The sequence below is a fragment of the Podarcis tiliguerta genome (genome assembly GCF_965153285.1).
Source record: "Podarcis tiliguerta genome assembly, chromosome: 9".
Lineage (NCBI taxonomy): Eukaryota > Metazoa > Chordata > Lepidosauria > Squamata > Lacertidae > Podarcis > Podarcis tiliguerta.
The window spans coordinates 63,443,359-63,469,389 of record NC_139542.1 but is presented as its reverse complement, the minus strand read 5'-3'; the positions used below and the strand labels follow the sequence as shown (position 1 = coordinate 63,469,389).

The following is a 26,031-nucleotide window of genomic DNA, read 5'->3' as shown; positions in this document are numbered from 1 at the left end:
ATTGTTTACTAACATTTATTTACAGTCAAGTTATTAATTGATTGGTGATATTAATACTAATTAAAAACAACAACAATAATAAAATAAAATAATAAATAAAATAAATTTGAAAAATAAATAATAATAATAATAAATAATTATAAATATAATAATAATAAATAATTATAAATACGATGATAATAATAATAATAATTAATTATAAATATAATAATAATAATAATTAATAATATTAAATAAATAAATAAATGAATGAAAATTAAATTTAAAATAAAATAAAGCATAAACCATAAAAAAAAAAAAAAATAATTAGTGACAAAATAAATAGTAGGCGCATTTTACTAGTGCACAGAGCAGCTCATGGCGCCCAAGAGGAAGCGCACGGGTGCAGCACCAGCACACACTGCAGCTGGCGACCGTCATAATAATGAACCCAAACCCATTGCGCATTTCCTCAATGCCTTCAGATCATTCATGGCTGACTATGAGCAGCGCTTTCTCTTAGCTATTCTTTAGTTCTATTTGCCTTGTGTTTCTTACTTCCTTGTTTCGCAAACCAGCGGCCAGCCTTTAAGCAACCCAGGTGCAGGCCCAAGCCCTCAGTCAGGAACGGCGACTGTGCAAACTAGGTCTCGGCCTTGCTCGGTGACGACTGACTTTCAGAACCGCATCGGGGCGCCTGCGTGGAGGCTGCCGGCCCGTATCAATAATCCGGTGGCTTCCAGTTCTTCTTTGCAGAATAAGCAGCCCAGGGTCTAGCTTCCAGAATCAGGCACCTCATCAGCCGGTGATGACGAGTCAGAATGGCTTACGCCCTTTATGGCGAGAAGAAGCCATCAGAGGTGTATCGCACTGGAAAGCTGGACCTTAGAAGGATTTAAACGTAAGGTGTGCGGGTAATTCAATAAAGGGCAATGCCAACGGCAGTCTTGTAAGTACCCGCACGAGTGTGAGAGATGTGCAGGGGCTCACCCAGCCACAGTGTGTTACAAAGGGAAGCGGCTCTTTTCGGGGAGGTCGGGGCTTTCACCACTCTAGTTCCAGACGAACCCCCGCAGCAGGGAACCATCGATAAAGTCCTTCTGGGTCTAGCATTTTCTCAAATTCAGCTTTCTCCTCTCCTCAACCACTTGTCCATCCATCCGGATGGAAGTGCAGCATCCTATCTTTGGAAGGGTTTCTCAGAGGGTTTTAGAATCCTAGTAGTTGGCTCCTTAACCGCGAAGGACTCTACTAATCAGAAGTCAGTAAGGGAAAGGATGCTCGCCCCGCCCCATGGGTAGCTAGCCCCACCCCACCATGTGTGCCACTCTGGGTGCCAGAGCAGCTAGCTCTGCCTCTGGAGTCACACTATGGCATACACTATGGGATGAACCCAACAGGGCTGCCACTTAGCCCCTGCTTGGTCTCCAGACAGAGGCACCCCTTCCCAGACCCACCCCCCCTTTTGAGATTATTAGGCAACCAAATGTATCATTCCATAACACCTCATACAGGAATTATTTTTTCCGGGGGAGCCTGCCTTTTCTCCCAGATCAACTACAAGAGCAAGACCACAGCTTTCACAAAATGACAGCCCAAACAGGAAGACACATGGGAGCTTTGAAGTGTTCCAGATCCATTCCCTGTTCTCCCAATGAGCAGGGCAGCTGTGGGCAAAATTGCAAAGAAGTACAATAATGATTTTGTCCTCCGTCCTAGAATCTAGTAAGCCTTAAGCCCAACAGTCGGAATCGCATAATTTCAGTCCGTTAACCATATTAGGGAAGTGGATAACGCTTTGGCTAAGAGCTCACCTTTGGCAATCTTCTAGAACATGTTGCATATGTAGCAGTTATTTCTAGCTAGAGTGAAACTGAAACCTGACATTTACAGTATCAAAACACACACACACACACACACACACACACACAAACCACACAAAAAACAAAACAAACAAAAACAACAGCAGCAACAACAACAAAAACCCTTCCCAAACCTGCATATATCGCCCTTGGGCATCGTGCCGAAGAAGAATCCCGGGGAATTTCGGCTCATTCACAATTTATCCTATCCGAAGGGCGGCTTGGTAAATGACGCCATTCCACCAGAGTTATGCTCGGTGAAGTATGCCACCTTCGATCACGCGGTTAAATTGATCAGGAGTTTTGGTCAAGGGGCGCTTTTGGCGAAGTGTGATATTGAATCGGCTTTCCGCCTTTTGCCGGTGCATATTTCAAGGTAAATATTATGTGGATAAGGCCATGCCAATGGGCTGCTCTGTAGCCTGTTCGGCTTTCGAAACATTTAGCACCTTTTTGGATTGGGCCTTAAGATTTAAAACAAATTCCATTGGGGTTACGCATTATTTGGATGACTTTCTCTTCATGGGGAGGTCCGGCTCCGGGGAATGTGCCTCACTGCTGGAGGCCTTTGCGGCCTTGGAGCAGGACTTGGGTGTTCCTTTTGCAGCGGAGAAAACAGAGGGACCCACTACTTGCATCACGTATCTGGGCATCGAGTTAGCTCAATCCTCCCGCTTACGTAGGGAAAAAATTGACAGCCTTAGGGAAATAATCCGGCCCACCCTTCTGCTAAAAAAGATTACCCTTCGGCAGATCCAGTCCCTATAAGGTCAGTTTAACCTCGCTTGCAGGGTGATCTCCCCGGGACGCCCCTTCGGCACCCGCTTGGCCAGGCTGTCAGTAGGCCTCAATCATCCGCACCACAGGGTTAGACTCCCGAAATCGGTCAAGGAAGACCTGGAGGTTTGGGGGACCTTCTTAGATAATTATAGTGGAGTCTCGCTATGGCAGGATATTCTTAACTTAACTTCAGATTTTCAGGTCCAATCGGATGCGGCAGGGTCGCTAGGTTTAGGTGTGTACTTTAGGGGGTGATGGTGTGCTCAGCGGTGGCCAGCAGGATGGCAGGGTGATGCTATCACGCGAGACCTGACTTTTCTCGAGTTTTTTCCGATAGTGGTCGCGGTGCACATCTGGACGCAGGAATTCCAAAGCCGTCGGGTGTGCTTCAAAACCGACAACCAGGCGGTGGTAAAGATTTTGGAAAGGCAGTCTTCTCGATCTTCAAGGGTAGCGGCCCTTCTGCGGTCATTCGTCCTCCGGTGCCTTGAGTATAATATAATCTTTTCTGCTCTGCCAAATTTGTACCAGGAATCAATAATAACATTGCGGATGCCTTGTCTCGCTTTCAGATGTCTCGCTTCCGGTCGCGGGCACCTGGAGCGCAACTGTTGCCCGAACCCTTTCCGGAGCACCTGTGGAACGTTGGAGATGCAAAGTGATACAGGGAGTATTAGCGTCCGTCGCACCATCCACCCTCAGGTCTTATAAGAAGGCCTGGTGCGATTTCCTGGGTTTCAGGTCCGGGTCATCGGGGCTTGCTCCTAGCGTGCCACCGTCCTCCTCCGACGTCTTAAGATATCTTTCTCACCTAGACGACCTGGGCCGAGCTCCCAAAACCTTAAAGATTCATGTAGCTGCCATTAGTTTCTTCTCCAAAGCTACATTCTCCTCTGACCCGTGCAATGACTTCTTAGTCCGCAGGGCTATCGAGGGCTGGAGCAGGCTTCAACCTTCACGGGCTGGGGGCCGTAAGCCGATCTCTTATGCGCTATTGTCCAAAATCCGCACAAAGTTAAAATCCATCTGCTGGTCCAAGTATGAGGCCCGCATGTTTTCCGCCGCCTATTCGATTGCGTTTTTCGGCGCCCTACGGGTGGGCGAGGTTGTAGCCGAGGCTGGCGCAAACGGCTCAACGCACGGCCTCTTATTGGACGATGTGCAGCTATCAGAGGTGTCCATGACACTCAGGATACGCCAGTCAAAAACAGATCAGGCCGGCAGGGGGGTGTTTGTGAAGCTGGTAGCTTCTGCGGAGTCGGGTCCATGTCCGGTAAAGGACACCAGACGATTTCTCTACCTCCGGCCTCCCGGCCCAGGTCCTCTTCTGGTCCACCTAGACGGTTCCCCGCTTCTAAGGCATCAATTCACGAGGGTGCTCCGCAGAGCCATTGATTCCTGTGGGTTACCTGCCCAAGACTACGCAGCGCACTCCTTTCGGATCGGCGCTGCAACAACAGCCGCTCATTTGGGCTTGCCGGTGGATAGGATTAAGGAGATGGGCCGGTGGAAATCTGATGCATATAAAGCCTATATCCGCTAGATTACATTACATTAACCCCCCCACTTACCTGTCGCTTTCTTCTTTTCATCCTCAGCTGCTGCCAAAAAGATCGTGTGGATTTGCGGCCACAGTATCGTCCATTGGGCCCGTGCAAGGGCGTGTAGTTCCGGCCTCACTGTTAATCTTGGCCTACATCCGGGAGTCCGCTGTTTCTGGTTCATGAAATGGGGCATGCGTTGGCAGGAGCTTATGCCTATGTTGCGGGAGAAAGTGGCCTTGTTCGGCCCCCCCGACATCCTTATTGTCCAGCTAGGCGAGAATGACCTCGTTACCAGGAGTACGGCGGACTTGTCATGGAGTATAAGAACTGATTTGGGCGAGATTGCTGTCTTGTGTCCCGGGACTACCGTTTTTTGGTCCTCCCTCCTGAAGAGAATTGTGTGGCGAGGGGCGAAGTGTTGTATGGCCGTGGAGAAAATCAGAAAGACTTTGAACCGGGCCGTGTCCCGTTGGGTGCGCTGTCGGAATGGCCAAGTTATTGTGCATGATCGTATTCGGATTGGCAACATGGACTTGTATGGAGATGACGGGGTTCATCTCTCAGACCTGGGGAATGACCTGTGGCTTGACAGCATCATCAGTAGCGTCAGGGATTGGTTGCAGCTGTGAGGGTATTGGCGGCGAGCCTTTGGCTCGGGTGGCGGTTAGGCATTGGATTATTGCGTTATGGTGTGTGGGAAGGCTAGGTGTGGCCATCGGCCTAAGCCTTCAATTTTGGGTATTCCGTTAAAGGAATCTGGGGGTCGTGTATTCCGTCCGATGCCTGCTTGGTGGGAGGCCATGGCACGACCCCTGGTGACGTCAGGGGAGAGCCTATAGTTGTATTATCATCAACAGGCTCCGCCCCCCTGGTGATTCAACCCCTGTGGTGGACATCCAATGCCTAAGCCAATACCTTTTTCACTGCTGTAACCAATAAAGTTGTGGCCTTTTCATGCCCATAAACCATATATCACGTGTCCTTGTGTGTTCATTTCCACGGGGCGGGGGTCGGGTCCTCGAACCACAAAGACTCTCCTCCCTGAAAGAGAGGGGAGTGGTTGTGGACGGGAGCCTGAGCACCGCCCACAGCAGGGGGCTCAGCCCCCTGCCTTTCTGTTCCCTGGCTGGCGCTCCTCCCACCAACCGGCACCCAATCGGGTGCCGCTGGGGGGTGTGGTCAGCCAAGTTCAAATTGCAGCGCCAGCCCTCTCCTCAGCCTCTTTTCACTCCGTCTCGCCGAGAGTCACCCACCCTCCACTCCCTTTAGCTTAGGGTATTGGCCTTGCTATGGACCTTAGGTTGGTCGCCCTGGTTAGTCAGGGGGCCTGGTAGGAGTTTTTCCGCATGGCAGTAGGCCATGAGGTTTTTTCGCCTACCTCGTAGCAATCGTCACAACTTTTGTGGTATTGGTGGGTAGGTTAGGCATTGGATTATTGCGTTATGGTGTGTGGGAAGGCTAGGTGTGGCCATCGGCCTAAGCCTTCAATTTTGGGTATTCCGTTAAAGGAATCTGGGGGTCGTGTATTCCGTCCGATGCCTGCTTGGCGGGAGGCCATGGCACGACCCCTGGTGACGTCAGGGGAGAGCCTATAGTTGTATTATCATCAACAGGCTCCGCCCCCCTGGTGATTCAACCCCTGTGGTGGACATCCAATGCCTAAGCCAATACCTTTTTCACTGCTGTAACCAATAAAGTTGTGGCCTTTTCATGCCCATAAACCATATATCACGTGTCCTTGTGTGTTCATTTCCACGGGGCGGGGGTCGGGTCCTCGAACCACAAAGAAGCATTATCTTAATTATCTCCAGCCAGGAACACTTGTGAAGCACAGCCTAAAGAGAGGGAGTGTGAGATTCCCAGGTACCAGTTAGAGCAGGGGTTGACCAAACCGTTGAGTCCCTGGATTCCTTTAACGGAATATCCTTCACATAGGGATGGCGAGACCGCTCTCCCACACCTATCACCTGAACCAGAGCCTATCTGCAACCTTACAAGTTGTGACGATTTGCTACGTGGCAGGTGAGACCCAAATGGCACCAGCCAATCAGCCAAGTGGGGAAAATCCCTGCCATGCCACGTCCCAATGACAGACGACACACGATGGCATAGCAAGGTCAAGCGCAAGCCCTAAATATAGGGAGAAGTGGGCGGGTGTTCCTATGCACTGGCCCAAAGAGGAAGCTCAGGGTCACCTGCATGGGAATATATAGGTCCCTCGATCCATTTGGCTAGCATCCCATTGGCCTGATTAAACCCAGCATCAAGGGACCTACCAATAGGGTGTTGTGGCTATCCAATCGTACCCACCCACAACACAGGGTTTGGCTGCCAAGGTCGCATCACAACACGTGCCCTCTTTGAGGGAAGACACAATTTGCTGCACTACAGAACCCAGTTCTTGACCCCAAGTCCTAAGTTGCATTTTCGACACACACACACACCGTGGACCCTGATTCAGAAACCGCGCCACCCCATGACAAACACTGCCACTACATAAGAATAAGACATAGAGTGAGACACCCTTATTGGGATTTTGAAGGGACCTGTCTCTTGGTTGCTTGTCAATAGCTGCACCTTTCCCTTGGATTACATTTGGGATGCCTGGGAATGTGATGGCAAATCCTTCAGTCTTGCTGCCCATTTCACATTCTTGCAGCCAGTTACAGTACAAAATTGTGTTCCCTGGCATGATAAATCTCTAGAGGAATACGAAGAACTGAGTCTGGTCTGCTCGCCCTCATGTCATTTGGAGGGAATAAAGGAAGTTTATTTTTGTGGCAAAACTGGGAATCGCAAGATGTATATTATGTTAGGGAAGCCTGGCAGATTAAACTGCAGATAAGAATATCTGCCGTCAGGAAAGATTATAAAGGAAAGGCCGAGACAAGAGTCATTTTCAGCAAACAAATTGCATTTTATTCAGAATTGTTGCACGGCACCATTTTCCCTCAAATGCTATATACTCTCATTTGAGTTTCTGTGAAGTTAATGCTGTTCAGATGCTTGGCTCTAATACTCAATATTATTTTGCTTCAGTTAGCACAATATAATCTACACACGTTATAGAGATAGGAGACCATCGTTCATTTTATGTCCTGGCTATTTTCTGTTCCTTTCTGCGAAAGGCCAGTACATTTCTCTTTAACACATTAGATGCCTGTTTCTGAAATCAATGGAATTTGCTCCAACCTAGAGACACAAACTGAGCAAACAAAGAAAAAAGTTGGATTCCAAAAATGTGATTTCTGGTGTATATTTTATATTGCTGGAAGATTCAATTATTTGATGTGAAGTAAGGCTGGGCTGCTATCCTCCCCCTCCATTTATTTCCTGAAAACATTTCTCCTCTGCAAAAATGGGGGATGATTTTTTGCAGGTGTTTTGGGGGAAGGGAGAAAGAAATTTACCCAATTTGGGGGGGGGGGAGGTTAGAGGTTGTGGCTTACCTTACAGGATCTTGTCAGGTAATGCAATTGTGAAGCTGTGGAGAGAGCCTCACACTGCTTCCCACCACCCATATTTCCCATAATGCCTTGAGAGCAGTGCAATGAGTCCTGATGTGGCATTATTAGGAAGGTAGGAAAACCATTAGCTACCTTGTAAGATAAACAGTAGGGACATGGGTGGCACTGTGGGTTAAACCACAGAGCCTAGGACTTTCCAATCAGAAGGTCAGCAGTTTGAATCCCCGTGACGGGGTGAGCACCCGTTGCTCGGTCCCTGCTCCTGCCAACCTAACAGTTCGAAAGCACATCAAACTGCAAGTAGATAAATAGGTACCACTCTGGCGGGAAGGTAAACGGTGTTTCTATGCACTGCTCTGGTTTGCCAGAAGTGGCTTAGTCATGCTGGTCACATGACCCGGAAGTTGTACGCCGGCTCCCTCGGCCAATAAAGCGAGATGAGCACCGCAACCCCAGAGTCGGCCACGACTGGACCTAATGGTCAGGGGTCCCTTTACCTTTACCTAAGGTAAACAGTAACCCACTTGTGATCTTTCAGATGGATTATGCCCCTCCCCCTCAATGAATAGATGAAAAAGAGCATTTTATGTATAGCTCTGGTGTGAAATGCTTGCCACTGGAGTTCTATGGCTTTCTCTCAACTCTGATGCCCCAGCTGAATATGAATATCGTTGGTGCGAAAATGAGGGCAGAAATTTATAAAGGCAAGGCAATCTCCACATCAGGGGTAGGAATACCACTGACCGGACCTTTAGTGCCTGCTGGTTTCAGGGAGTCTAACTATGTCTGCTGGATAAACTGGGCCTTTGTCTAGTGCCCAAACCATGGGATAAATCCCCCAACCACCCCTTGATTCCCGCCTCCTATTTTAGCGAAATCCGCCCCCCACCCCAGTAGCCTTCTAGAATTAGTATCTATGAGGGCTGTTACAAAAGGAAAGAAGAATGATCTGACCTCTAAGGGATTCTGGTCCAAAATGGCACTTATATTAAGCAAGTTTAGCTCAAAGGAGCAGAAGTGTGAGCTCCTGGAGAAAAGAATGGTGTAGTTTTGCAGCTTCCCATTGGTTTTGGTGCAGTTCCGAGCTAAGCTGTGGTTTGACTTAATACGTTGCCCGAATCAGGGATCATGGCATAGCTCTCTCAGACAAACCATGAGCTTTAGAACACAGAGCAAACCTTGGCTGCTGCTCATGGTTTTGTCTTGAGAGAGCTAAACCATTAGCAACTGAAGTCGTTCTCTTGAATAGCTGGTACCCTCCGAACATGTCTGTGCCTCAGATGGTGCACAAGAGCAGATTGCATGTTTCTTCTTTCTCTCTCACAGTCTGCTGAAGAAATTAAATCTCAAGGCTGCACTTTCAGGTACAACACAGTGCAATTAGATTATGCTCCTGTCTCTGCATTTTAGCAAAGACAATTGGATTAGTCTCCTGTTTTTTCTCCCCTGTTTTTCATTTTAATGAAAAGCTCAGCCTACAAGGATGCAGTCCTAGGGCCTCGATGAAATGCTAGTGAGGGGAAAATATGTCATGATCCTATGAAAATGAGCATGTCAGAGTATGGCCTTATACTGCCAGTGGCCTTTCATTAGAGGCAACTAATTTACTTATGAGTGAAGCAGAGAGAGAAGAGAGAGAAAATGTGTTGGATAAAAAAGTCAAGAAAGTACCCAGAGGTTTTCTAATCAAATGCATTTGATAAGCAGTTCCCCACAAAAATCTGCACATACACAAAATCTTTTTGCTCATTTTTTCCAGCTCATCCTTTTCTTACTAAATTTGGGTTGTTGTTTTTTACAGTTGCCATCACTTCTCAAAGGAAGTTAATATGGGGGTCTCTCTTTATGCAAAACAAAGAGAAAATATCATGGGAACCCATTGTTAATGGAAAAATCAGAGGGCTCCCTAGGTCAAAAACAAAGACACCAGCCAGGATAACTTGGAGCAAAACAGCAGCCTGTAGGCTTGGCCTTTATTGATCTGTTGCAACAGGGTGCTCCCCCCACTTGCAGGAAAGAGGAAGGACCCAGAAAATGGTGTGCAACGCCTTATAAAGACTTTTGAAATTGCCACCCTGTAGATCAAGACCACCCCCAGAAACATCATATATACATCACAGAAGGGGGGTAACCTAAGACCACCCCTCAGATACATCACACCTACATCACAGAAAAGGCGGTCCAAAATAGAAATTTTAATATTGTTTTTCTCCTGTTTTTGTTTATCTCCTGTCTTGCAGGTTACTTGATTGCATTGCCTGGGTAGCCTGGCCAGTCTTTTGTAATGATAAGTACTTAGTTCCTGGGCCAGGTCACAGGCTCACACCCTATTCAAACACGAGACATACCCTTAAGACAGCATTTGTGAAGGAAAAGACAATGGGGAGGCTTTTCCAGTTTGACCTTGCAGAGGAAACATTTGCTCAGTTTAGGAATCAAAATGGTTCCAGGTTGGCCTTCCTGTGCTGATCTATGTATGTGCTTGGTTGGTACACTTATGAACATTACCATATACTTAAGAGTATAAAATTCCTATTACACCATATATATAATTTTCAGATGTTTGCAATCACAGTCATGCATGTATTGGGGAGGTGATCATCCATAGGTTACCTCTGAATTATGTCTAAATGGAAAATCAAAGAGAATTCGATTTTCCTCTAGACAAGCATTTCAGGGGAAGTCAGAAGATTTTCAATCTTTTTCATATGCATACATACTCATACACATCACTAGTAAATATTTAGACCTGCCACTGTCCAGAATCTGAACTCCCAGAGCAAGAAGTGTGTGTGTGGGGGGGGGAGGAGTAGCCACTAACATCCATGCAAATCTCAAAAACAGAACAGTGGATATCGGTCACTGATAAAACCCAACCTACAGAAAAGGTTGAAGCTATTTCAGCTCAGCACCCACTGTTCTATCCTTCACGTACCCCTTATAAACTGGATGTCCCAGAATTAGCCTCATGAATGGAGTTACCAATATGGGAGAATGCTGGGAGAGTCAATGTCAGGGAGATACGTTTCTCTCATCACTGTAATCACCACTTCACACCCGTTGGCGTTTTTATGGTCTTTTTTTACAAAAGGGACACGGGTGGCACTGTGGGTTAAACCACAGAGCCTAGGACTTGCCGATCAGAAGGTTGGTGGTTCGAATCCCTGCGACGGGGTGAGCTCCCGTTGCTTGGTCCCTGCTCCTGCCAACCTAGCAGTTCAAAAGCACGTCAAAGTGCAAGTAGATAAATAGGTACCGCTCCGGTGGGAAGGTAAACGGCGAGAGAGCATGGAGAGCATGGGAGCCAGACACCAGACCCTCACCTCTCCCCACATGCTCCCAGGGGCCTGCATGGCCCAAGCCCCAGACCAGGGATTCAGATGAAAGCATGGCAAGCTCCTGGATTCCTTTAACGGAATTCCCTTGCATCAGCAGCATTGGAGGGGCAGGCACTGCCAACCACATCCCCTCCACCAACCAAAAATTAACCAATGCCTAACCGCAACCTTACAAGTTGTGACGATTTGCTACCTGTAGATAAACAGGTACCGCTGTGGCAGGAAGGTAAATGGCATTTCTGTGTGCTCTGGTTTCCATCATGGTGTCCTGTTGTGCCAGAAGCGGTTTAGTCATGCTGCCACTTGATCCGGAAAGCTGTCTGTGGACAAACGTTGGCTCCCTAGGCCTGAAAGCAAGATGAGTGCCACAACCCCATAGTTGCCATTGACTGGGCTTAACCATCCAGGGTCCTTTACTTTTACCTTACCTAATATTATTATTAATAATATTATTTACTATAGAGCACTTTATCATTGCCTATGCATGAACATACAGAGGTCAAGTCTCAAAAACATCTAGAACCTATCCAATGACCAAAACTATTACTATGGATTGGGTCTATACTAAGTTAATCACACTTTGGTCTTATTGAAATCAGAAGTTAGTCATGTTTAACCTTTAAACCCCCACTGATTTCAATATAAACTAAGTGTGAGTAATATAGCCTGGATCTATCTCATAAAGATGAGAGTCAAAGATTGGTTTCCATGTGACAGGATAAACAAAGTGCTGTTTCGTATTGATTGTTGTATATAGTATCTTGGCCTGATTGATAGTGAATCAGACGGATGGCAATGGTGTTTATCGGCAAGAATAAATCATACTGGTTTCTTGTGAGTGAAGCTGTTTTGCATTTAAATTATGTTGGTCTGGTCACTTTATATTGACACACATGTTTTAAGTTATGGGCTGGAAAATACACTGATTGCAATAACAAACATATATTTCATGAAAATGAATTACATTTGATGTTAGTAAATCATGCAAGTTCATTTGCGAGGAAGCTTTCTCCTTCTCTAACACATGACAATTGAGTTTTCTTTTATTAGTACATACGTATATTGGCTTCTGGTGAGTTACTGTATGGTAGATTAAAATGGGAAGCCATCAATGGATTGTTGCCTTGACTTATGTGGATTTTTCCCCCCATGGCAAAATGAAGTAGTAAATTGTAATGAAAAAGACATCATAGGGTAAGGTAAAACCATCCATGATAATAATAATAATAATAATAATAATAATAATAATAATAATAATAACAACAATAATAATAATTTATTTATACCCCGCCCATCTGGCTGAGTTTCCCCAGCCACTCAGGGCAGCTTCCAATCAAGTGTTAAAAACAATACAGCATTAAATATTAAAAACTTCCCTAAACAGGGCTGCCTTCAGATGTCTTTTAAAAAGAAGATAGCTGCTTATTTCCTTCACATCTGAAGGGAGGGCGTTCCACAGGGCGGACGCCACTACCGAGAAGGCCCTCTATCTGGTTCCCTGTAACCTCACTTCTCGCAATGAGGGAACTGCCAGAAGGCCCTCGGCGCTGGACCTTAGTGTCCGGGCTGAACGATGGGGGTGTGGAGATGCTCCTTCAGGTATCCTGGGCCGAGGCCATTTAGGGCTTTAAAGGTCAGCACCAACACTTTGAATTGTGCTTGGAAACGTACTGGGAGCCAATGCAGATCTCTCATGTGGTCCCGGCGGCCACTCCCAGTCACCAGTCTAGCTGCTGCATTCTGGATTAATTGCAGTTTCCGGGTCACCTTCAAAGGTAGGCCCACATAGGGTGCATTGCAGTAGTCCAAGCCATAAAAAGCTGGCATTCAGGAACCCATGCTTTTAAGTTTGCAAGTGTAGAGAGAATGCCAAACATGTCTAATGATACTTTGGGAAGCTCTCACTCAGGAATTTAAATTTTGAGGGGTGATCAAAGAGTTTCTTAAAGAATAGCATTCCCCCCCCCCCAATTTCTCTGTCTTCATCCCTCCATTGTCACAAGAACCATACATTTTGATTGCTGCCCTGGTAGAAAACAGCAGGGTAGGACTATTATTTCTTTAAAGCCCCACTTGTGGGGTTTCTGGAAGGCTGGTGAACTAGTGTTCTGATCTATCAAGTCTCTTCTTATGTACGACCCTAATTTGCTATCTAATTTTAGCTGAAGTGGAATTTGAGATGAATTCCTACTGGTGCTAAACATCTAAGGAATTTTCCAACAGAGTTCAATTTTTTAAAAAAAACAGCAACACCAAAAAAGAACTAGTAGAATTTGTCAGAAATATTTCATACAAGCAGTAAAATATACTGTATTTTTTGCTCTATAAGACTCACTTTTTCCCTCCTAAAAAGTAAGGGGAAATGTATGTGCGTCTTATGGAGCGAATGCAGGCTGCACAGCTATCCCAGAAGCCAGAACAGCAAGAGGGATTGCTGCTTTCACTGCACAGAGATCCCTCTTGCTGTTCTGGCTTCTGAGATTCAGAATATTTTTTTTCTTGTTTTCCTTCTCCAAAAACTAGGTGCGTCTTGTGGTCTGGTGCGTCTTATAGAGCAGAAAATACGGTACGTAAGATCTTGCTTAAGCTTCTTGCATTCCTAGTCAAAAATAATTAAAACCCTTAGGACATTTTGCTCCTGCTGAAGTGATGCAGTGTCAGAACAAATATTCTGACGCAAAGCTTTATAACTGGAGAGTCAGACAGTACAATGATAGGACCCCATAACTTACAGTCAGAGACCATTGCATTTGCACATTCTTTCCTTGTCCAACATGAAACCTAGAGTTGCCACTGAATTTGGTCTAAAGTGATATTGTAAAGCAGTGCTTTGTATTTTTGCCACGGCAAAACATCCAAGGATTTTCAAGGGCAGCAAAAGAACAAGCAAAATATCTTGCCATTCTTATGGCTCCAATTACCCTGTATGTATGCTTAAAGCAGTGGTTTTCAGTCATTCTATTTCATGTCACCCCATCAGCAAAGGATCCCATATGTTCTGGAGAGGGTTCTGAGGCAACTTCTGGGGAGCACAACCAGACTTGCTTAGCTTCCCTGTTACCTTGCTTGATCTGAAACACCCCACACACTCCCCCGAAGCTGTACAATGCAAGGGGATGTAAGTGGTGGTAGCCAAGTGGTAGGTTTTTCAAAGAAGGTGGTCTGCTATCATCAGGAGCAGGTGGGCATATATGGGCTTCAAAGGTGCCCTGGGATCACCTGGGATGCACCCACTACTTTAGAGAACAGAAATATAAGTAGAGCAGTTCTGTCTGTTTTCCTCCATGAATTTCTGGTGTGAGTGTGTGCGTGTAGCACTCAGTGTAATCTGCAAAATCCCATTAGTGGAGCATAAAGAAACAGTCCTACACAGATAATTTTCAGTGGCAATCAAACAGTCAATATGGATTATCATTACAATAACAGGATTACATGCAAGAGATATACTAGCCAGACATCTCTCTGTTTGCATTAAGAAAAAAGCATTAGACCACTAAATAAGGGACAGATACAGAGGCTTTGTGTTAGAATGCAAGTCAGCATTTTGTTCCAGATAAACATGGGTGAATCAGCGGCTCTGAGAATGTCAAAAATCATTCAAATCAATTGCCTGGTCATTTCTGGCATGTGTGATATACCACAAAAGATGTTACAGTTGTAGTAGTGTAACAATAGGTACCCCTTAAAAACCATCTGTCCTATCACCTACAGAAAATAAGGTTCTCTTTTAAGGTACATTTATGGTTCAGGAATTACAGAGATAAATATGTGGTCTTCCCAAATTAAGGTTATGTCCTCTTCAATTCAAACCCATCTCACAAAACACAATAGTACACTAGAAGGAACAAACACAGTTTAAAGGATTTAGTGTTATGTTACCCACTTCCAGAGAAAGTCCCCTCCCTTCTACATAGAACTTTACATAAAACCCTGGTTTTCAATAATCAGTTAGCTCACAGCTCCAACAGGACCAATTCTTTGCTCCTTAACTATCTCAAGAATCAACCCTACACTTTGCTTGGGCCATGGACCAAAGGAACAGGTGAGAAACTTTGTTGTCTTGCTGGCATATGATTTTGAAGGGGAGAGCTTAACTCTTGCAGAAGGCACAGATCTCAAATCCCCAATTTTGTGCTCTGCTTGCAATGGCTTAGATGCATTATGATTATTCAGGTGACATCTAAGTATTTCCACTAGTCCATCGTGGGAATGTTAATGGCAGCAGCAAAGTGGCTGACACATGGGAATCTAAGAGCTAATTATGTTTTGCCTTTACTGCCTTTCTCTTGCATATATGTACTTACACAAATAGTGTTCTTGTATGAGGAAATTAATGGCAGAAAATGACACTCATGGAAGATCAGGGTTCAGTTTCTGTGGACAGGGGTGTTTTTGTTTGGAGTGGTCCAACTACTGCTCATGAATGCTAAACTGTCGATCCTGATTCACCCATTGAAGACCAGTACCCTAAGCTATGGGGGATGCGGGTGGCGCTGTGAGTTAAACCACAGAGCTTGCTGATCAGAAGGTCGGCGGTTCGAATCCCCGTGATGGAGTGAGCTCCCGTTGTTCAGTCCCAGCTCCTGCCAACCTAGCAGTTCAAGTGCAAGTAGATAAATAGGTACAAGTGCAAGTAGATAAATAGGTACCGCTCCAGCGGGAAGGTAAACGGCATTTCCATGCACTGCTCTGGTTCCCCAGAAGCGGCTTAGTCATGCTGGCCACATGACCCGGAAGCTGTATGCCGGCTCCCTTGGCCAATAAAGCGAGATGAGCGTCACAACCCCAGAGTCGGCCATGACTGGACCTTTACCCTAAGCCATGCCACTACATTCATTGAATCCTTGACCGACCCTGTCACGGTGCTATCGACGGCTCCTGGCTGATTGCCCAGGAAAGCAGAGAGACAAAGAAAACACAGGTTTTTTTAGTCCTTTTTATTATTATTCCAGATGCCAAGGCAAGGAAACCAAGGACCTTTCAGTATCTAACATTGCTCCAAGTGAAGCTCTACACTCCCCCTTCTCCGTACTTCCCTATTCATCTGACTCTTCCCCTCTTCTATGGTTGCTATTAAGGGTCCCCTGCCTTTGAGCCCTTTGCCCTGCTATTCTCAGTGAACGCCTGGTTTTGGGGGAGGGGAGACGGTTCTGGGAGACTGTCTCCAGTGACAGCATCAGTCAGCTGCTGCTTGGACCCTGCCTGCTCAGTACTACCTAGCTCCTCATCTCCCATTATATCTCAAGTTCTTTCATCTTCTTTTTCCTCTGGCGTGTAAAGGTAAAGGGACCCCTGACCATTAGATCCAGTCGTGACTGACTCTGGGGTTGCGGCGCTCATCTCACTTTATTGGCCAAGGGAGCCGGCGTACAGCTTCCGGGTCATGTGGCCAGTATGACTAGGCTGCCTCTGGCTAACCAGAGCAGCGCACGGAAATGCCGTTTACCTTCCCGCCAGAGTGGTACCTATTTATCTACTTGCACTTTGACGTGCTTTCGAACTGCTAGGTTGGCAGGAGCAGGAACTGAGCAACGGGAGCTCACCCCGTTGCGGGGATTTGAACCGCCAACCTTCTGATCGGCAAGTCCTAGGCTCTGTGGTCTTACCCACAGCGCCACCCACGTCCCTCTGGGGTGTGCCCTGTTTCAAACCAGTCCTGCAGATCTATACTATTTGCCCCTTCCTCCTCTCTGGGAGTCTCCTGGGGAGGTGGTCTGGTCTCCACCACTCCTCTTCATCTGCCCAGTCCCTGACAAACCCAGTCTTTGGGGAAATGGAGCTCCTCTCTATTGCAGTGTGAACAGAGCACGGCTCAAGACTATATTCAAAAGCACTGAAGTCTGCCCCTTCAAGCAAGCTCTTTAAAAACACAAAAACTCTTTATTTCACATGGTGTGCTTTTACAGGGGAAAAAAAAACAATAATGCTACTGTCAACTTAGTATGTGAGGAGGTGCTCATGTCTCAACACCAAACAAGATAGATCATTAGATGCCTGATGAAATGTAGCCAGACCATTCATCAGGCCAGTAATACCCAACACTGGAAATGCCACAGAAATGAAAGGAGAAAAAAATTGGTTAGTAGATTGTTTTTCTTCATCTTATCTTCGTATTCATTTGGTAAAGAAGTTCTGGAAAAGTAAGTGTCATCCCAAAGTAGAACCTCCGTAATCAGGGGGCAGTACACAGTTGACTTAAAAATATCTTGGTTCACTATGAGTCATACAGAGGTATTTGGCTGACAACAACTGTTTGAACAAGCCTATCAAAACAATTCCAGAAAGATCTTGAAGGTTACTGGGCTTATTTGAAAGATCTATATAGCCCATGATCTCTTTGGCTCCCTGGACTCAAATTAGGCTTCTCTTGGTTTCCATACAATCACACATTATGGTCACCATTTCAAATTCATTCCTTCATCCCATAGAACAATTTGTGATGCTGGCCTTTGGAACTTTGCATACAGAAGGTTCTGGGTTTAGCAGACCTGTTTAAAGGATCTCAGCTAGCAAGCTTGGGAAAGGCTTCTACTGAAGACCAAGGAGACTTTCTGCTAGTTGGAACCAGAATGGTCTGACAATGGTAGCTTCTCATGTTCATTGTTCACATATATTAATCTATAGGTTCATTCCCTTTAAAGTGGTCAGGATGGAGATACACTTTGGTAGCAAATTCCAAAAGGTTGGGAACCAGATTTTTTTAATTTACTCATGAGATTATACAAATCTTTTAATTTCAAAATGGGGTGGAGCACAGGGGATCTATCCCTCAAGTCTATCCTGAGCTGCTGTAACTAACATCCACCCATATACAATGAAATGAATTAGAGACTTTGCCCTAGACCTAATACACATAAAAAGGTAAAGGTAAAGGATCCCTGACAGTTAAGTCCAGTCGCAAACGATTCTGGGATTGCAGCGCTCATCTCGCATCTGGCCTTTGTCTCCCTGGCAGTATCCCAACAGACTAAACCGCTTCTGGCACAACGGGACTTCGTGACGGAAACCAGAGTGCACAGAAACACCGTTTACCTTCCTGCTGCAGTGGTACCTATTGATCTACTTGCACTGGCATGCTTTCAAATTGCTAGGTTGGCAGGAGTTGGGATAGAGCAACGGGAGCTCACCCTGTCACAGGGATTAGAACTGCTGACCTTCAAATTGGCAAGCCCAAGAGGCTCGGTGGTTTAGATCACAGGGCCACCCGCGTCCTACAGTACAGTTTCTTGGATTGATTTTATAGGCAAGATAGGATATATTTTACCATTTATCCTCCATATTACTCACGTGTGTGAGCAGAAAGTTTAAACTTAAAACAATTAGCAGGGTTTATAAGACCATTCTTTGCAGCAGTAAAGTGGAAACTTTGGAACTAGGCTTTGTAACTTTATTGCAATTTATCCAGTAACAGACAGGATTTCCCCTTTTCCCCACTTAATTAAAAGAATCACAGTTTAAGCATGAAGATAGTGTTTACATATGTAAAATGTTGCACTTGATTCCTGCTGTAACAGTAACAAAAATGAGGTGGGAAATTCTACTTCTAGATTTTACGAAATACTGTGGTACCTTGGGTTACATACGCTTCAGGTTACATACGCTTCAGGTTACAGACTCCGCTAACCCAGAAATAGCACCTCAGGTTAAGAACTTTGCTTCAGGATGAGAACAGAAATCATGCGGTAGCGGCGCAGCAGCAGTGGGAGGCCCCATTAGCTAAAGCGGTGCTTCAGGTTAAGAACAGTTTCAGGTAAAAACAGACCTCCGGAACGAATTAAGTACGTAACCACTGTACATATTTGAGTTCAAAATGAAATCTCCGCTTGCAGCAGAGACCAGATAGATGTCCATTTTGCCTCAGAAGCATGGTGGAAAGAAAGGCTGAGTTTTGAAGAATGGGCAAGTAGAAAGAATTAAACCCTTTTGTCTTTTCCGCACCAGAGAACTCAAGGGAAGTGACATAACACAGTGCCCTCTCTAGTAAACAGGAAACCTGAGAGTCTTCATTTTTTCATATGCTTATTTAGCAAAACATGCAGTTATTTTGACTGCAAATCCCCACACTACTACTCACTACTACCACATGGGTTTCATCCAACGGACAATTTCCCCCAGGCCTTGATTTTTGAGAACAGGAATGATAAGCTGGCAGCTTCCACAAGAGTTTCATCTCGCCCAAAGTGCCCTTCTAAGTTATCAGCAAATTTGTGGTAAAATGTTTGTCTATATTTCTCCCAGCCATGGCATGTGGGAAAATCTCACAGGGATGTGTTGACAACTATCTAACTCCTTCCAGTCTTCTTTCAAACTGTTCTTTTTTGTGTTGATAGTTCCTTAATGCTGTTTTCAGAAGTTCATGTTTTCATTCAGTTTTCTGTCATTTCTATGTAATGGCATTGTGAAGCTGGGAGGAAGTCATCAACTTTGATCCCATCTCCTCTCATTTTCTGCTGCCTGCTTCTCATGAAGAATGGATATGTACAGGTAAGAAAAGAACAAAATGTCTGTTTTCAATTGAGAAGAGAATAATAACAATAATAAAAGTTTTCAAGATCTAACTGGTAGAAATTTTATACCTTTGAGTAGTTCTTATTTTAATGTTATAGCCTGTGATTATTATTATTTTTTTTAAAAAAAAACATTTTAAGGAATGCCCTTTGAACATGTTCATTAACTCTGAAATCCTAATTGTTAGATTGCTCTATCTTTATAGTGTGATGGGATCTGTTTGTGCAGCAAAATACATTTTAGTCTCTAAGAATTTATTAGGCTTTCATTTAAAAACAACAAGAAGAATGAGAGACCACAGATGCACATATTCTGCCAAGCACTGAAGACTACTGAATGACCAATGTCACCCATTGACCAACAAAATAAATGCCAACCTTTGCATCCTTAATGGGATACATAATGAGCCATAACCAGGACACCTCAGTAACCACCCTACAATGAAATCACAATTAATTTAACATGGCATGATGACTATCCACGAAAAATGTGTTGTTGTTTTTTTGTTACCTGGAAGAATTCTGTATGGATATTCAGGTAACTGCTCTGCGTCCTCTTTGTATTTCATCGAACACAAAACCCATTATTACATTTTTGGTGAACAGCTTTCACTAACTGACAGTTCTGACTATCCTGTTTATTCAGAAGAAACAAACTCATGCATGCTAAAAGCATAATCATTGAAATTCTCCTTTAGATACTATAACTACCAGCAATGTAGGAGGCTGAAATGGGAGTAATGTGATCTTCAAATATATTGCTATAGCTCAGTTGGTAGAGCATGAGATTCTTAATCCCAGGATCATGGGTTCAGTGACTAGGTTACCCTAGTGGCCCCTTCAAACTCTAGAAATTCTATTCTATTCTATTCTATTCTATTCTATTCTATTCTATTCTATTCTATTCACTATGCTCCCCCTCCCCCCTTCATTATGCTGATTTCCTTTTATTTGGAAGCTTATCATGAATTCTTTCATAAGTTCATCCTGTTCCATTTCCAAATTAGTCTGCATTTAAAAAAAAAAATGAATTCTGCATGAAAATTCATTTCCAAGTACACATTTCTTAATGTAAATTTCTTAACATATTTTACTCAAAACACATTTTGATATTTTGGGGGTTGAGAGTTGTGCAAAAACAACAACAACAACAACAACAACAGAGTACAAAATCTAAAGATAACTGCATTCTGATTCACACATTCATCCTGGAATCAGATCCTATTGGGATTCTCAAAGGCAGAATTTTAGCAATCGTTCCAACTTGCATTGGTGCAGCCAAATTGTTTTGCTAGAACTGCCAGTATCAGATGAGCTGTGAATTACCAGCTAATGCACAACATTCTAAATCTACCTGTGTAGTTTAGTGGCTATGAGCCTGAACTACAGTTGCTGTGATGGTTGCTTCTGTCGTGATGACTCACTCGGTGGCTTTCCCCATCTGAGACATGTGATCGATAATACTTGCTTGCCTTACTTGGTGATTGTATGTGGAATAATTTAAAAGGCTACATTTCTATATCTGTATATCTATAACTTAATCTGTATATCTATAACTTAATGTGGTAATGTCGAAGACATTTCTGGGGCAACCAAAATGCACGGTTCCCAAACTAGCTTTAACTGGTGGCGTGCAGAAATAGCATGCGAAAGCTGGATATTCCTACAGTAAGACAGGAGGAAAAGATCCATCTCTGCAAATGCAAATATTCTCTTCCAGGAGTGCCATAAAGTGGAAGAGTAGAAGAAGTCCCAGTACTGCTAGTTCCTCTCCACTGAACATTTCCATCCATATGAAAGCATCCGAGTAGTGGTGGGCGATGACAAATAAAGCCCTAATGTCAAAGCATTAAAAGAGGGACTGCACTTAAGGGCAATTAGAAGACTAATGTCTGACACTTAGCAGGCTTGCACCGCAGGCGTTAAGTGTAATAGGCTAGGTCGAGCTATTAAGAGGTGTCCTAGAAAACCAAGGCTTTGAACAGCCTTACCTTTTGAGGTTGCTTCCCAGCAGGCAAATGACAGACCGGAGGTACTCTGTAACTTGAAACTTTCAGAGCTGGATCAAAGGGGGGTGGGGAGTGCCAGATTGTTTAGAACTTCCTTGCATGGCTTCCATTTCAAAGAATTTATTGTTTGAAAGAGGTGGGCATGCAGTGGCTCTTGGAACGGAAGCATTCGCTAGGCTTCCAGTTAGTAAATTTGGTTACCATGATATTTTCATGCGCAGGGTTCCAGAGCGAATGGCCTCTCAGTAGGTTGCCTGGTGGCAATTAGCTACGAATAGTGCTGCAGTTGCTTAGAAATGAGGTTAGCGAAACTTAACTTGATGTGACACAGAAGATCGCAGAACGGAGCAAAGTTTCTTCTAAGCCAAATAAAATGCCACAAAAGTGCCTTCAATGTGGGTTTTTTGCACGTGGGGGGGGGGGTGTGTGTGTATTTTGCCAGTGTGGTGTAGTGGTTAAGAGCGGTGGACTTGTAATCTGGGGAACCGGGTTCGCGTCTCTGCTCCTCCACATGCAGCTGCTGGGTGACCTTGGGCTAGTCACTCTTCTCTGAAGTCTCCCAGCCTCACTCACCTCACAGAGTGTTTGTTGTGGGGGAGGAAGGGAAAGGAGATTGTTAGCTGCTTTGAGACTTCTTAAGGGGACTGAAAGGCAAGATATCAAGTTCAAACTCCTCCTCCTCCTCTTCTCCTCCTCCTCCTCTTCTTCTTCTTCAGCTTGGATCCATAAAGTTAAGCATATACAGAGCAGTCCAGATATCCACAATGCTGCTAGCCATGAGCGCTCCAATGTGCCTGACAAATGCCAGATAGAAGCTACTGCCAGCAGTAGCTTTGGGCTGGATCCTGTGCCAGGCTTGTTTCTGTGACAGCAATGGGCCTGATCACCTCTTGATTCTGGTTCTCTTAAGTTTTCCCCAAGCAGAAACATTCAGATTGTCTTGAACTGGTAGCAATGTAGGGATTTGCTCCCCTACACATTAACATATAGCCAATATTTTTTTTTCCTAATTGTCAAACAAATCTTTCTAGCTTTCCTCCAAACTCTCCAGGTACCCCCAACACACACTTCTAAATTTAGCTCAAACCCACGTTGTTTCAAAGTGCCTATTAACTGTGCAGGGAAAATTATTTGCGAAGTGTGCCCTATACTGAATAACTCACTCTTCTACCAGAATGGTAAACTGCCTTGATTCACAAATCAGACTCAGCCATGTGGTAAATAACTGTTTGCTGTATTTATTCCTCTTTCAGGAACAGCTCCATAAAACAGTGCTCCTGGCTCCGCAGTGCTTGCACCTTGAAATACACCATATCACTTTAAATTCGAAAGTGTACCATTGCTTTTTTTGTCACTTTAATGCGTTGTGTCAATGGTAATTCAAATGCAAATGGGACACCCTTTATCACTTTGAAAGTCATTGTTTTCCTGCGGCAGGAAATGGCAAGCTTGGAATAGATACACCCCTTTTGCAAATCAAAGAGATATCGTCTCCTCTCCTGTTGTACGTTAAATTTAATAAACTGTATATCTTAACAAGTTAGCACAGCAATGAAATTAATAGTCCTAATGCTTCACTTACATTTAAAGTTACGTTTCCCTGTTCTTTCAGCTATTGCCTCTTCCCTCACTTGGACTGGCATCTTTAGATTCTGACCTCAAATGCCACCAATGTGGCCGTCACAAAATCCCCCTTTTGACTTGATGATGGAAAATCTCGCTGCCCGTGGGAAGTCGTGGGTCCATTCCCTATAGGGAGAATACCTAGTTTTTGGCCTAGCTTCTGACATTAAATAGCAATGACAGCAAAAGAGGGTGTCTATGTGTCACCATATGCCAAACTTACCTGGCTGAAGCAGGGAAATTTGTCTCAGACTGGTAGCAACGTAGTAATCTGTCCCTCATTCTCCACTTTTCTCAGCAGATCCAATGCTTAAATGAACAAATCCTGTCCCACCCCCACCCCCTTTTTAAACTAAATCATGCTTCCCATGTCCTTCAAAAACTAGTACCTGGGGGGTGGGCTTGTACTATGAAGAACAATTTAGAAAATTCAGCTGTGAAACTCCTGAACTCTTGCGTCTTGAGGCCCCAAGACCCACCCTCAAAATAAATACACACAGACACTTATCTTAGTTTAAGTTTTGGGGCAAATTTGGGCCACAACTTTATTGAAATACAATCACGTGAGCGGTATTGGCTTAGGCATTGACTCCCCACTATAACTGATTCCACCTCTCAGGGTGATCGTTCAATGGGGTAAACCAAACGAGAGAGCAAGGTTGATGAGGACCAACCTAAGCTCACCCCGGGGTTCTTGTGGTCCTGGCATGGCCCCAGCCCCTCAAGCGGACTTCGGACGAGATCCAGGACCCCCAGATTCTTTTAACGGAATACCCAATTCCTGGAGGTCAGCTGTGCAAATGTAAGTGCCCCACTTGCATCACACTGCTGCTTTTAAGGCTCCTGGGATCACGCCACCTATTGGCTATTGGCTAAAACAGCCTTCTTTCTTGTAGTTTGAATCATCTTTCTTGTAGTTTGGATCCATTGCTCCGTGTCCGCTTGTCTGGAGCAGCAGAAAACAACCTTTCTCCCTCCTCTATGTGACATCCTTTTATATATTTGAACATGGCTATCATATCACCCCTTAACCTCCTCTTCTCCAGGCTAAACATGCCCAGCTCCCTTAGCCATTCCTCATAAGGCATCGTTTCCAGGCCTTTGACCATTTTGGTTGCCCTCCTCTGGACACGTTCCAGTTTGTCAGTGTCCTTCTTGAACTGTGGTGCCCAGAACTGGACACAGTACTCCAGGTGAGGTCTGACCAGAGCAGAATACAGTGGCACTATTACTTCCCTTGATCTAGATGCTATACTCCTATTGATGCAGCCCAGAATTGCATTGGCTTTTTTAGCTGCCGCGTCACACTGTTGGCTCATGTCAAGTTTGTGGTCATCTGCAAGGGATTCCCATATAGCATGGCTGATGTTGCCAGCCTTCATGTCATGTTTCCAAACATCTTTGTAACACCAGCTTGGGCTGCCAACAGGCCTGGTACCTGAAGCTAGCTCCCATGGAGCATGACCTTGGGAATCCTGCCATCTTCCATTCTTGGACATGACCAAGCCAGTATAGACATCACTGAGACAGGAGGCAATCTTGCTGGGAATGTGGGCTTGGGAGAACACATCTTTGTTGGAGACTGTTGTGTCATGTGATGCCCAAAATCTTCCTGACGTAGCACATAAGATGGGTGTAAGTTGCCCACAACTCACTTCCATAAGGCATTGTGCACAACATACAAGCCTGGTAGACCTTCATCTTAGTATTGGTCATTAGCATCACATTCTCCCATACTCTTTTGGAGAGGCAAGCCATTGTCATAGCTGCCCTGCCTTGAATATCCACCTTATGATCCTTACAACTGAATAATATAAAAACAATAACAACGTTCTTAGCTAAGGATTTTTATCTTTTGTCTCATATCTAGGGCCTCCAGTGGACCCAACATAGTACATTATTCCCCCTCCTCCACAGCACCCATGCGCCCATGCCACTTGGCATATATAACACTCACTCAGCACAGTCACATAACTCAGCACAGACGTGAAATATTGGCAAATGTTGGGAGGGATTTGGAAAGGAAGAAAGGGAGACTCAGTATAGCTGTCAGCAGAACACTCAATCATGCTGGTCCCTTTTGTGTTACATGTTTTACTTTGCTGGCAGCTGTGCAAACATTGCTGGCGGCCCTTGTTGTGCTGTGTAAAATTAATTTATTTGTGGCCAGTAGGGCTCCTAAAAGCAAACATTTGTTGATCTCTGAAAAACAAAAAGGAAATCATTCTTGAAGGCCAGCAGTGATGGCCACCAATTCAATCTGTTATGGCCATAGCTAGAAAGTAGTAGGCAAGCTTTGATATATTTACAAACCCAGCAGCATCTATGTTTGGCGTCATACATGAGAAGACACAATACATGTTTATTTGTAATGCTCTGACTGTATTGTCACGTTCCTATGCAAATTCTGAGTCATAGCACAAGCTCCTTTTCAAAGTGGAGCAAATGTTATGTAAAAAAACGTCAGTGGAGTGTTTTGAAGTTGCTGCTTTTATGTTCTTCTTGTTTGGCTGGTATGTGATTATACAGTCATTTATTATTCTTGAATTTAAAGAATTGATTTACAAATGTTGGGTCAGGCCGTCTCAAAGGGCTGTGGAAATCTTGTGCAGTGGATCAATAGGAGTATAGCATCTAGATCAAGGGAAGTAATAGTGCCACTGTATTCTGCTCTGGTCAGACCTCACCTGGAGTACTGTGTCCAGTTCTGGGCACCACAGTTCAAGAAGGACACTGACAAACTGGAACGTGTCCTGAGGAGGGCAACCAAAATGGTCAAAGGCCTGGAAACGATGCCTTATGAGGAACGGCTAAGGGAGCTGGGCATGTTTAGCCTGGAGAAGAGGAGGTTAAGGGGTGATATGATAGCCATGTTCAAATATATAAAAGGATGTCACATAGAGGAGGGAGAAAGGTTGTTTT

The 26,031-nt window shown here is 44.7% G+C and overlaps 1 long non-coding RNA gene across 1 annotated transcript in view; it reads left to right on the top strand.

The window, feature by feature from the left end:
• Positions 1-26,031, top strand: part of LOC310657413 — an 83,497-nt gene that overhangs the window by 22,912 nt on the left and 34,554 nt on the right. The window contains exon 2 of the long non-coding RNA XR_014501760.1: positions 9,720-10,193. This is a non-coding gene — a long non-coding RNA (uncharacterized lncRNA). The remainder of the gene's footprint in view (positions 1-9,719; positions 10,194-26,031) is intronic.